Source organism: Ptychodera flava, chromosome 11 (assembly GCF_041260155.1).
Source record: "Ptychodera flava strain L36383 chromosome 11, AS_Pfla_20210202, whole genome shotgun sequence".
Taxonomy (NCBI): domain Eukaryota; kingdom Metazoa; phylum Hemichordata; class Enteropneusta; family Ptychoderidae; genus Ptychodera; species Ptychodera flava.
Genome location: NC_091938.1, coordinates 10,102,172 through 10,116,743, shown reverse-complemented (window position 1 = coordinate 10,116,743; position 14,572 = coordinate 10,102,172). Strand labels below are relative to the sequence as shown.

The window sequence follows — 14,572 nt, the reverse complement described above, 5'->3', positions numbered from 1 at the left end:
ACCGGAGAACCCAAGGTCATGATTGCCTGAAGTAAATAAACGTAAATGTATATGTAAACGTTAAATTTACTCTATAATGATATCCACATGCCTTCCAAATGAATAGATTTCCCTCAAGTGACTGAACTCCCGTTCAATTCGCGATAATACCGTCGCATATACGCATATACTCTGATGTCAAATGACAAAGGTCAAAAAGTTAATGAGTATGTAGCAAACCTCGATCTCTGATAAGCTAGTAGTCCATGATTTTAAGTATCTAAACTAAATTGCTTAAGAATGAAAGTTACGGCGACGTTCACGTTCCTTGAAACCAAATTCAAGATGTGCATTATTCAACTAGCGTATAAGTCGCCCAATATCCATCTGACAAAGCCGGCTGAGATTTACTTGGTCTCGAAAGAGCCAATTAACCGAGGCCGATGAGACGGCCTACAGAAACACGTCATGTTAATTTACAACGTTCTTACCGACGACGATAAAAGAGACAACATGTTACCCTAGAAAGGCGAATTAAAACCATCCTAAAAGTTTCTGCTATTTCCTATTTCCTAATTAAGTGTTGTTCAACTGATCTTAAAAGAAACTGTTAAGCCACTACCCATGTAAATTGTAGTTGTCATAGCAACAACTATAGTAAGTATACCAGCTCTCGTATATATTTAACATTAAATTTGTAACTTTTAGACTTTTGAACACATTTTCCAGGTAAATCTTCATCGCTGGTTTGTTGTTTTCGAACGAGAGTCACGTTAATTTCCTAGTCTTTACCATTCGATTTCATAGGAATTCATGCGGGAAATCGAAAGGATATATAATGTACTATACAACGCGATCCATCAGGAAAATACAATTGCGGCGACAACAAAAATTGTTGTTAAGTTTGAAAAGCTATGTTCAGACAGCTTCATGTTTTCTATGTTTACCATTGTCGCAATAACATTTAAGGATTTGATCGATACAAAGACTTTCGATAGGGCTAATTACGGGTAAATTATCACTGACGCTTCCACATTTCGTCAAAAGTCTTAGTTTCATACACTTACTGGCGCCATACGCGCAATGTCGGTGAGTTAAAAATTTCAGTTATGGTCCTTCTTCTATAGAATTTATTGAACGTGCTTTCGCTATTTTAGCACCCACACGCTATCATTGAGAAGTTCCCTCTGATTAAAATCGCATCATTACACAGACACATCTAACTCTATCTAAAATACAAGATAGTCAAAAGACTGTACAAAAAATATATCGGATGATTACCTGATGCTGGTTTATGAGTCTGACGTAATTGTCCGTCTGATGCCTGTCCTATGTGACTACATCTTAAAGTTTATATTTTCAGTAAACTTTTAAGTTTGTAGTTATATGATCTACAAGCATATTTTGTTTACTTGAAACCCACGGTTGCACAGTCACTTTACTTTTACTTAAAAAGATCCGAGTGGCATCAAAGTATTGTCAACGGGATGAGAGAAAACGTTTTTGTGACGAGGCCAGGAATTTAAAGAAAATCTTCTATTTTGTGCCATATAAAAGTCGTTATTTATGTTATGTATATATCAATGTACCTTTTTTACTCATTCAACGGCAATACATACCACTCACAGTTTTTTATTTTGAATGTTTTCACTGATAAGAGCGTACTGCGCGCTCGCTTTGCGAGTGTTTGGGTCAGGAAACTAGAATATATATATATATATATATATATATATATATATATATATATATATATATATAATATATATATATATATATATATAAATGTTTTTAATCGCGGACAATTGTTGATCAATGGCATACATTTAAAGAACGAAGCCGGCCATTTTTCATGAATTTTGTTTGATACAAGATACTACTTATATTGTTTGACATCTTGAAAAATACTGAATGAATGAGTGACCATGCATATATTCGACCCCGGTTTAGACACGATAAATGAAACCATCGCGAGAATGAAGTAATGGCCATGACCATTAATTCATTCTCGCGATGGGTTCATTTAATTTGTCTGTAACCGAGGTCGAATATATGCATGGTCACCCATTAATTCAGTATCTTTCAACATGTCAAACAATAGTATCTCGTATCCAAAAAAATGAAAAATGGCCGACTTTGTCCCTTTAAAGGATTGCAATTTTCGCATGCTTTGAGATGCTAATTCCTCACTCGAGACCATAATCGGAATTCTAATATAAATCAGGGAGTTTTACCGATTTTCATAGAAACGAAAGTAGTGGATATGCTTATTTGTTTACATTTCTTTTATTACCCCTTAAGAAATATGTGATATAAAAAGAATGAAAGATGCTAAGGTCAGTCTATTTTTTATAATTTCTTTAGCTATGGAACAACATTCCTAAAGGGGACATGAAGGGAAATAACTCAATGGCACTATGCCGAATTGAAGATTTACAGTCGACACCTTATGCACTCGAATCACAGGTGACATACGCGTAGAATATAATTTTTTTAAGCGGATCGTTTTCTCAATTGTATTTCACGCCTACGCAGATTTAACAAGTTGGCGTTCTCTTTTTCCTTCAACGTCATCTTAGTACTATAACCATTTCTACGGCGCGAAATAATCACATTAACCATTTTATAGGCATTTTGTTTTCTGGCGGAATATCTTGATCCGCATTCATCTGCACGTCAAGTACTTTCTAAACGTTAGAAACCTAGTATATATTTTATTTGAACTGAAGTTTTACACAAGATAATCCAAAGGATCTCTATGGTAACAGGATTCATGCAAAACATATATCTTCCGACAGCACGCAAAATATCAAACGGATACGACAGTGTTTATTCAAACTTCCCTTTGAGAAGATAGAGTTCAGATTTTAACGAGGCGTCAGAGGTACTAGTGTATTGAATTGGTGAAAAAACCTCTGTGTTGACCCTTAAACATCCCTTTATGTTCGATGACATGGATAGCTATCACTAATAATAGCATCATAAAAAGAAATTTCCAGTTGGCATATCACGAACGATAAACCTGTTGCTAATCAGGCTAGTAGCTAAGGGATGACGGAACACGTGCACCTAAATTTGCATGTTTGAAGTGGAGGCATGCGTTAATTTTGACGGGCATTTTCGTCTTGCATTAGCCCATCTGACAGATTGTTGGTTTTCGACAACGTTTTGAAGTTTGTTTGAAGCAAATGACGTATTGCGTGCGACATGCGTAAAATTTACAAAAGTATCCTTTTCTTGAGAAAAGGTGATACGGAAATTCTGTAGCGTACACAATCGTACTGAAGTAGGGTGTATGTAATAATGGGCGATGAGTAACGCAAGGCAGCTTTTCATAGGTGTTGCATTGCTCACAGGTCTTGATAATCATTCCTGTAAGATAATCGATTGGTTGAAATAGCCACGGGAAAAAGCCATCACGATGCCTTTGGTTCGCCTCGCAGCATAACGTGAGGTGTCTTCCTCGCGTTCATCGGCTTAGCTTTCACGCCGCTAAAGTGCAAAGTACTGAGTATTCAGGGACTGCGAGGGTAGCTCTGAATTAGAAATACCTCGTGGGAGTTAAACTCGTAGTGTTTTGACGTCCGATGCGAACATTTTTGTGACTGTGGAGAGAGACGTTATTGTATCTGATTCCGTTATGTAAGAATTCTAACCATGACTTGTTATCCTGCAAATCCCAGAACTAACTCTAAAACAACTGATCTGATTCGCTGAAATTGATGTTGTTGATGTTGTTATAACATTTTAAGCCTCTCAATTTTTCAAAAAATGACATCCACGTTCCGATTTTAGCAATGCTGATCTTCTACCGACCCTGAGTCTCCGTTAAAATAAGCTTCCCAAAATAAGCAAACTAATTAGGAAAAAAACGCGCCTGTATACATCAAAATGAGTTTAAACACCCTTTTACCAACAGCATTGCAAACTGTTAGCGTATAATTTCAAAACTGTGTCTCTGCTCATATGCGTCACGGTTGTTAAAAGATGGACAACTTAGCTACGCGTGATCGTCTAGGTTACAGCTATGCTTCCAATATGGTGCGCAAATTAATTTAGTCATATGCTGACAGCATGGATACAAATTGAATCTGAACTGTAAACATCCATGGGTTACACAAAACCGAATCGGACGAACATTGCTATCAGTAACGTAGCTACACCATTGATGCACTTGGACCATTGACGTAAGCAGATACATACGAAATTTTACAACACTACTAAGATATAACCAGTATGTACATTAGCAGTTATGCTTCCTACGAGAAAATTGTTACAACCTCGCTTTCGCCTTCCGAAACCAAGATTGCTAGTTCTTATAGAGATCGTGCATTTGCATTTGACATTGATAGTACACATCTCATTGTATTTGTATCAATTACAAAATATTTACCAAGAAACATTTCCAACGCTCTCTCTCAAAGCACTCTTACGTCATAATATACTTACAGGTGACTGATGGAGCAATGATTGGTAACAATAGCAATCGGCTCAGCCTGCCTCGTTGAGTCTTTGCTCCCCTTTCAGTCGAAATACAAAAATGGAGCGAACGGAACACCCGTCGAACTAATTCAGAATCTGACGTCTAGAGATCCAAACATATGTTAGCGTTTCAATGACGGCCTAACCACTTTCACCGACGGGTGGCACAGCATCGGTACACAGGGTCGGCTTCGAGGCTACCCTTGCTTGAGAATTATTTGTCAACAGTGACGGTATTTTGATTTTACAGTGACCATTCCGTTTTCGTCCGACAAAATACAACATTGAATTGCAAGGTTGATCGTGATTTACCATACAAAAGATGGCTTCATTGGTACAAAATCTAACGTCACAAGGTATCTTCAACAATACTTCAACACCATCATTAAGATATTTGGGTTAAACTATTTGTTTTTGGCGAAAACCTTCAAACCTATAAACTAATTTCCAGGGAAACCATAGTTTACTTCAATTACACAGCCGCGTTTTCCAAAATCATTCACTCCCTCGACATAATTAGGAATGGGCTATTCCATTTTCTGTCTTGTAATTGATACACTTCGTAAGGATAACACCTTTCTAAATAAAAGTTCAACTCGGAAGCGACAAATCACTTACAGAAATGTTCATCGTATCGTAAGGATTGCATGGTGTAAATAGCCTGAAACCCGCGATCACGGTAGACGTTTTTACAACGACTACTCTACAGTTAGGAGACTGAATGTTTCACATTTATCCTCGCCTTGGGTACATTGTCAATGTGGGCGATTTCACTTATTGTTGGCGTATCATAATCCGTGAATTATTCAATATACTAATCGCATGAACACAACAAAACTTTGCGACGATATGATATGTCGAGACGATAGTACTAGTATGTATTTAATAAAATGTCTCTGCTGTTGAAATTGGCGCCCTGTTCGTCACGATTGCCGGAATGTTCGAAATTGACAATTTTTCGAAATGAAAAAAATAAAAATTACGGCAGAGCACATTTATAATAATTAGACCAGTGTCTATGATCTGGAAAAGTGTTATATATCGTATAAATTACAAAACGACGTCACTTTCACTTCATCAGTAATCCCACGTTTCACAACGGAAACTTGTGTATCCTCTCCAGTCCTCGCATTAAATGTGATGACGCTTTGTAGTTAACATTCTACTGCGCGTCTGTCTAAATCATGCGCAATCAAAAGTTACTAATTACATATTAAAGTCTCGTATAACGTCCCTAGTGCTTATCGATTCACACAAAGCTCGGAGTACGGGATAATTGAAGTGCAATCGACAGAACAGGAATTAATATAAAACTAATTCGGAAGCTCCTACAAAGCTATTGCAATTACATGTTAGGATAATAACTCGAGAGGTACGTTGAGCAGAAAGGTCTTTTGAGGAAGACAACTGGCTGAAAATTATCTCCAAACATGCTTAATGTATTACTCTCTCAATTACATCTTTATGAGGACGAAGTGAAATGAAAAGGACATCTCAACTGTTGGCAGATAATTTGCCCCGTAAGGGTATCATATGTTGGCACACGCCAAAACTTGGAATTGATGTTACTTAGTTATGGAAAGGACAGAGCCACCGGGCGAAAGGGAAATCATATAGTTTCAGGCAAACAAACCGCAAGTACTGGAGCTTAATTGTTGTAATTTAGTGTTTTCGAAACTATTTTGCTTAATATTTGTTTTTTATTAACGAAATCATTAAATATTAGCCTTCGGAGAAATGAAGGATATTCTAAGCTGGTGCGAAGAAACAAGAATTACCCAATAGTTGTATTCCGGATGTCAGCACCAGCGTAGATGAAAAAGCAACGGATGTATTTTCCGGTAAACCTTTGCTGACTTTTCCACTAAACTCAGATCTTAGAATATATTTGAAATGGCAGGAAGCGGTTGAAGAGTTCAGCCTGCAATTAAAGTCCAGATACTGAAACTCAATGGTGACCTGGTCGAGTGTTCTCATTAGAACTACATGACGTTGCGACAGACGCACAAAGATGAGCGTGAGTCTAGCACATAACAATGCAAAGAAGCTGCCATATGCAACTCGCCACTGCGATCGCTTCTGGCCATTTGCTTTCAGAGCAGACTACCAAATGTATCTCCCGCTGTTTATTGCCTAGGACCGTGATCAGTTTGTGACATAGGACATCCATTTTGGTCCTAGTACATTTAAAACGAGCTCTAACAGGAGTCCTTGCCTACGTAGGCACCGTCCTTGCCATTATCTCGTCACGACTTCGCTTTTTTTGTCCGTGCATTTCATCGTATAGCGTCTGTCACGAAAATCAGATCACATGCCGGCAATTATACTCGTTTCGAATGGCTACTTTGTCCTACATTGTCTGTCATTTATGCCCCGTATTGAATGTGTAATACCCATGCTTAAATAATATCCCAATCGAAACAAGCTTATTCTGTCAAGAAATAGGAAACGATGCTTTCGTTGTGAAAATGATAAAAATCAAGTTGTTTCATAGCATTTTTGAAATTTTACATTGAGACTAGTTAGCTAAGAGTCACCAATACTTCGACGTTAGGGGAAATTTCTAGTTACTGGGTGACCAGACAACGATGGGGTACACTATACCTTGATACATTTATATATTCAAGCCGTTCCAACAGGTTTTCTCGCAGGTATCACATTCCGAAAGCAGTGGTAAAGTTTGTCTTACAATACTTCAGAGTTACCTGATCAAATAACGCTGTTGACATATTATTTATTGATCTTTTTTGAGCTAAAGCTCCTACAGTTCAGTTATTTTACTTGTATTATTTTGCTGGCTCTACGTAAACATCCAAGAGGAATAAATGCCATTTTTTTCACTGCAGAAGTGTGAGACAATACCATAAAATACTAGTACCTACGACACATCCAGGTGTACGACAGACCAAGAAATGATCACTGTTCGGTTGATAGATTCATTACAACATTTTACAATTCGTATCTATCACACAAAATTAAAATTCATTAGGCACAAATTGACGAATATACATCCAATGTTTACTCGCTAGTACGCAATCCAAGATATTAATAAACCCGAGCTCAATCATCCACATTCCGTCTACATTATTGAATTACCAACAACCTTTATTACATTAGCTCCTAAACGCAAAGTCCTGGCAAATAGCTACTTCATTCGAAGGATGTGATTTGTAAAATGCAAGTCACCGTAAATTGAACAGTACTCGTGACAGGTCCAGCTGGGCTTTACTCTTTATACATGTTGTGACGCACTTAGCCATTGTCCGAAACTTTATCATACATTTTCTTTGTAAAGGAAAGTGAGTGTTTCTGTGTACTTTCGAGGCGCATACTTCCTTAAATATAAATCGTATGTTAGGCTAATTGGTAGTGGAAAGCATTGTTAAAATTCAAGAATTGAAAAAAACACACAAGCTAGCCGATTGGTGACTATTAAAACTTACAGGTAGCATACATATGTATGTACCCACCTACCTTCCTACCTACCTTCCTACCTACCTACCTACCTACCTACCTACCTACCTACCTACCTACCTACCTACCTACCTACCTACCTGTCTGCCTGTCCGTCTGCCTGTCTGTCTCTGTCTGTCTGTTTGTTTGTGTCTACCTACCGACCTACCTACTCCTCTTTCTTTCTGTCTGTCTGTCTGTCTGTCTGTATGTCTGTCTGTCTGTCCGGCTATATCAATCTATCTATCTATCTATCTATCTATCTATCTATCTATCTATCTATCTATCTATCTATCTATCTATCTATCTATCTATCTATCTTTCATCCATTTATCTATCATTCGATATCAATCTATCTATCTCTCTATTTATCTATCGATCGATCTGCCTCTCAATTTATATATTTACTTAACCACCTACCAACACCACCAATCGTTCCTTTCCTCCCATCCGCCCTCCCTGCACGTTCTCTCCCATCCGCCCTCCCTCCCTACACGAAAATCAATGACAACAAGGACGCCACATGATGGTCGAAATACTCTTGTCACGTATATTTTTGTAAGCTATGCCACTATGACTCAGAATTCACTACATCTCTGTCACTTTTTCCTTTTCAGAATTAGTGATCAATCTTAGCAAGTTTTGCTGTGACATCAGTCAAGTCTTTCGAAATTCGTTTTTGGATGGTAATAAATTGGTGATATCACCAAATTTATGATATAGTTGTTATCGCATTAATATTTTCATGACTCTTAAGACTAACAGCTTTCTTTACTGCCTTACAGCTACGTCTTCTTCGGACAGGTTAGTCTGCAAGTAACGCTTATGTGACTATATGTGCATATAGAGGGGTTACTCTTGTTGAAAAGGGTCATAACTCCAGGCAGCTGAAAGGAAGTAATAATGATCGAATTTTCTCCAGATGCTATTTTACAAAATTTGGAAAGTAGATGCACGTGTAACATGTTACCACATTTGCATTACTATATTACCTATATTACTGTTATCGCGCCAAATATCAAGGCACTGGAGTGTTGAATTTGATAGTTACAAGATATACATTTCTCAACATTTGACTATTCAATTTCGATGCCAGGTTGAGGATATCGTCATTACTTGTGGCGATTGTGCCGATAATGAAGAAAACAGCGATGTATTACTGTGACAGCAATTTTCTCAATTTAAACCCCGAAGTTTTCAGTTGCACTGCAACCAAATAAATTTCACCTGCTCACAGAGATCGCTCAAGGTCTTTTGAGAGCAATTTATGGATTCCAATTGTGCAGGTTGATGATATATAATAGCTGCGTGTAGCCGACATAATGTTACTTAAACGAACAGTAACAAGATTGTATCTTATGTTTCTTACATCGTCTTACCAATTCGAAACCTATGTTTCCTGAAACATAACACAACAGGAAGACCTCTTGTAGGACTTCTTCAAGTTACATAGCGATTTCAATGTATTTTTATAGGACCTAGCAGTCTACGGCCTGTTTTTCTGTTGTATAAATCGATACATGGACTATTAGTCACATACATGTGCATCTTGTATTTTCCATTCAGTCTTGCTTTTAATAAAAGGTAGTGAGTTTTTATTGTCACTGATGAAAGATGATTGAGTAGATACTCGGTGAAACATCTGCTTCGTGGCCTTCAAAGAGCAAATAAATTGAACAAGTGGAGTTTGTTTTGACGTATCTATATATCCCTCTGAACGTTTGTCTTCTGTAGACATGACTTTTTCATTTGTCGCTAGGGGGCGTTTTTTTAAAAAGAAAAACTGTCATGTCAAATGTGGTTCATGACTGGCAATATGGATTTCCATTCTGCGATGCGTTCACATAAGATTAACAACGGAAATTTTATTGAGAATTTAAGTCAAGGCAACAGAAAGAGAAACGATAAAACGTTTTCTTCATTGCGATATCCCATTATTGTGTGCAAGTTTTTTTAACAGGAAGTACTGAACCACTTGTTTGTACATTTTTGATATGCGGAAAGTTTGGTTTGTAGGCAAGGTGCAACTTACTAATACACTTAATTTGAACCTTAACCCATTACAATCAAAAGTGAAACACATTTTTATTGCTTGATTAGGCTATTAACGTTGCTCTCAGGTTATTATCAAATAATGATAATGCATCATTCATCGACACCTGCATTTCATAATCCTTTAATAATCATGATTTGATTCTTGCAATATACTTTTCATATTTGGCTTTTTAATGATTAACTAAGGTTGCAGTATTATTGAACAATAAATGTGCGTCATGTTAATGTTTCTTGCTACTGATCGACGAGGTAAAGTATGGTTAACGTGGTAGCAATTGAAGAAATATGGGCGCGCAACCGTTTTTTTGTAAAGACGATGAGTAAAAGGATCGGAATTATCCTTTTTTAATTCTGTTAGTAGAGAGGCATGTGTTGGTTTTGAGTGAAGTTGAAATACAAGACAAAAAGTCAAAAGTAAATGTATTTGACATTCTGTTGAACTGAAAGATTGCAAATCGTCCTTCATAATCCTTCTCGATAAATGAAGGAGAACCATGAATATCAAAGGTAGTTTTTCAAATGAAGTACATTTAGCAGTGTGCGGCACTAGTCACAAACCTAACGACATTGAACTGCTGTCTTGGTGCTATGGTAGTGAGATTACTGTATGAACTCAAGGAGAGCGTCTTGCACTTTAATTAGAAACAGCATAGATGTTGCTCTCTAGTAAGATGTCTCAATTCGACTCACGCAATTCACAGGTTGTCGTAAAACAGCACCAACATGAAATTCACGAATCCGTGAGAGAGGCTGCCATTAAATACACTGTATCCTCCTATGCCTTGAATGTGACTGCTATCCAAGATCATAAACAAGGAAACTAACACTAGGGTCACAAGTATAACAACAGTTCAGCACTTGCACAACCATATTAAAACTTCTATGCACATGTAAGATTGTAGATCTATCCACTGCTAGAGTGGCACAATGGAATTTATTATTCCCTAATGTAGTTATATATTTCCTGGAAAAAGATAAGTACATAATGCATTTATCTTTATCCAGGAAATAATTAGATTTATTTATCCATGTGACTCCCATTTGTCTGAAATAAAAATAAATTTTTTATACATATATTCTCTGTTTCATTATAATTAGCCCTCTAGGTTTCAAAATTGCCTGTTCAATGGTAATACCGAAAATGATAACACTTACCGTCAAATTCGCTGCAAACAAACACATCGAACAAGTTTAACACACACGCAACGGCGTATATTTTCCATTTCAACACATTTTTTAGTTTCCATTGCAGTTCACGTTCAATGCAAGTTCGTCACCACAGCCCTCATATAACGGCATACAAATCTCCGAATGTGTAACCATGACATACCTAGACAAGACCTAGACTTTCACATACTGACCTTTAGCTAGGGAGATAAAATCTCTCAAAATCATATCTAGCTCTGAAACTTCACAATGTCGACGCCATACTTCGATGAAACCGTTGGACATGTTCAATACGGCTTCCCTCATTAATATTTATGGTCAAACTTATGCTTAGACATTTTCAACGTCATACTGTCATACTTCCGAAACCTTGTGTGCAGACTAGTAAAAACGTTTTATTCATATTTCAGCGTTTGCAAAATCTCGGAAAAATAAAGGGCGCCATCACCGTCAGTGCTAAGGTACTTCATATTTTGCCACAAACACCTTATGACTAAGGTTCAATAAAACGTTCATGCATGAAGGCAAAGGCAATTCCACTGCATCGGATTGAAGGATTATCCTAATCCTATCAAAACCACGTAAAATTTTCATGTTTTGCATTTCACTTGGGAAGTGATGCAGTAAGTAATTTCAATTGATACATTTTTATCATTGTCGAATCCTGCTATTATAGCTATTTTGACGTCAGTGCTTATCTTTAGTCGCTGTCTTGTAACAAAAATTGAAGATATATACTTATGCCGCATTTTTACACATTCGGTTTAAATCAAATGTGTTCAACGTTTCATCGTGTCGACAAATATGAGTTATTGATGTTATATTTGTAATTTAATTGATATCACAAATCACGTGCCCACAATATACACCATAATATGTGAACCAAGACCTGTTTGTTCATCTTTGCACGAGACTTCTCCATTATTTTTGTAAAATATTGTGAAATATTGCGAAATATTTTAGTCAAATAACAGTCAACGAAGACTGTAACCTACTCGCTGTTTTCTATTTTCGTGAACATCCAGAATGTTGGCACTGATTCCATCCAATCAAAATACAGCTATCATCGGCAGTAAGCGATCACAGCAAAATATTTTTGACGTTCTTATAGATTTTACCGAATTCTAGTCGTTGAAATTCATTTCACAGCAAAACAGAGCGCTTCATGGCCGTAGCCATAAAATCAAACGGAAACCAGAACAGGTAAATTTAACATTTTGCGCTATATTCATATCGATGGATGTAATTCAAACCAACATGTAAATATATTCTGTCTAAACACCTATTTTTGTTCAAAATATTCCACATGATAGTTTAAGCAAGCAACAGTCTTGCCACCTGATTTGTCTGGATTGCTTGTTTTAATTTTATGGAATACACAGTCATACAAAACTGAATAATAGATTTTTCCTATACACAAATGTCTATTTAGGCAGCACTTTTGGTTCAGATGAAAAATTCTCTTCTTTGGAGCGTTTAATGCATACTATGTAAAGCAATGTTATTTAAAATGATATCAACAAGGAATCAATACTGTTCGCTGTGGAAAGCGATTATGAGATCATGATTCGCCATTTCTGGTCAACTATTACAAACCTCATATTTTTAAAGTGATTCATAGTATAATTCCTGTCGGTTTAGTCAACGTACTTTATCATGTAACGTTTTATGAAAACATTCGCCGCTCAAATAAACAAATAATATTCGTCGATCGAGGTTGTTACTTCTCTTTTAAACTATCTATGCTACACTGCTAAACACCATTGAATTAAATATAGTCCTTCGTTACGAAGGTTAAAGTGGCAAAGAACTGACTTATCATCAGCATAGGTATTATAAGGCTTTTCCAATTGCTAACCAGGGCCCTTTCCCTCAAAACCGTGAATCTGGTTCTTAAGATTGTGTATCTGTCTGTCCTTAGTTTGCTTTCAATTCGTTTCATTTTTAACGCTCGTGTTTCTACTGACTAAAATATTTGAGGTTTTTGAAAGATGTTTTTTGGTATGTAAGGTATACATGTTGCTGCGAATATTGAGGTGGCTTCATTAGGTCATTTCTACTGTTTGAATGTTATTTTCTCTTCTTTATCTAACTGCTAAATTTCAACAGTACACGCGATGATGTTGACATTAATTTGGGAACAACAGTAATTTTATGTTTATGACATCACAACGGTTCCAATAATGGGCATCATTGCAGCCGCAGGCAAATAGATAATTGATACGTCCGATAAATAAATATAAAATGCAATAACAATAGGGTCGTCTCGAACCACTGCATTGTGGTTACCGAAATTGGTACGTGTACCTCGCCCGCACGCTACATCCGTCAAGATTGCCCCAAGGTGACAATTTTGTGTAACTCGACGTTATTATTGTATATTAACGCAAAGAATAATGGTACTCAATATTTGAGAAACAGTTGTGTCATATATAATATTATATCTCCAAATGATCTTATCTGCTTTCTGAATAAAACCTTGTGGTAATAAAATGTGTCTTACTCGAAAGTCTTCACAAGAGTTACAGGTTCTACAGTATCTCACGTGTTTATCTTGAAAAGTATACGCTACATAAGTCGTGGCTAATGATATATTACTGGAAAAGTGGAGAGAGTTAATAGTGTTTAGAAATCACCAAGTTTTTGATATCAAAATTGAAAGCTTTGATCTTGCAAAATTTGCATCGCACCTAAAGAACACGCGGTGTTTGCTTATTCTGCGATTGAAAATTTACCATTACGACAAATGTTGTTCTATCAGTATCATCAGTTAGCCTGGTTTGTTACGGTGCTAAGTTTCTCATAGAAATTTTACCTGGTGACACTGCGTAAACAGTCTGAAAGGTTGGAGTGGGGATTATTGATTGCATGGATGGAATGAATTCTGCAAACATTCACGTATTTTTCCCGTCTACGTCATTTGAAATTTGACGAACATTCAATGAACAGACCGTTATAGTGTGGCTGAGCGTTACTTCGATTTGACGATTTTAACGAAAACATCGTTAAACGCACACTTCGGAGAAGAGGTAATACATTTCAAGTGAATTATTCATGCCTATGGTACTTGTACATTAACAGGATAAAAGGTACAATAACACCTTTCTTTAATGTACCGTGAAGGATATTCCTTAATTAGGCGCACAATCTTACCTTTCTTTGATCCATGGTCGTTCCACCATAAGCAGCGGAGCATCTTCACTTGGACAGGCCGTAGCACATTTATGAGGCTAGGTCACAATTGCAGTGACATTTCAACATGAAAAAGCCATAGCTTCGGAGAATCTCATCCAGAACAACGTACTGACTTCTATCATAGATCGTGAAAATGCGAAAGGCGTCTACGGTTACCTAAAAAAAATTATTATAGCTAATACAGCTGTCCTTGCCAATTCTGTGCAATCTTTCAATCCGCGTGTGTCCACATCACCAGAGAAGA

At 36.9% G+C, this 14,572-nt stretch overlaps 1 protein-coding gene across 2 annotated transcripts in view; it reads right to left on the bottom strand.

Moving 5' to 3' along the window:
- LOC139143489 (mesotocin receptor-like) overlaps positions 1-14,572 on the bottom strand; it is a 111,347-nt gene that overhangs the window by 74,667 nt on the left and 22,108 nt on the right. The window contains exon 1 of one of the 2 annotated variants that reach the window (XM_070713848.1): positions 4,426-4,541. The exons of the other annotated variant lie outside the window; for it this stretch is intronic. The gene's annotated coding sequence lies outside the window, so the exon portion shown is untranslated. Of the gene's footprint in view, positions 1-4,425; positions 4,542-14,572 lie in introns of those variants that run through there. 2 annotated transcript variants of the gene reach the window in all.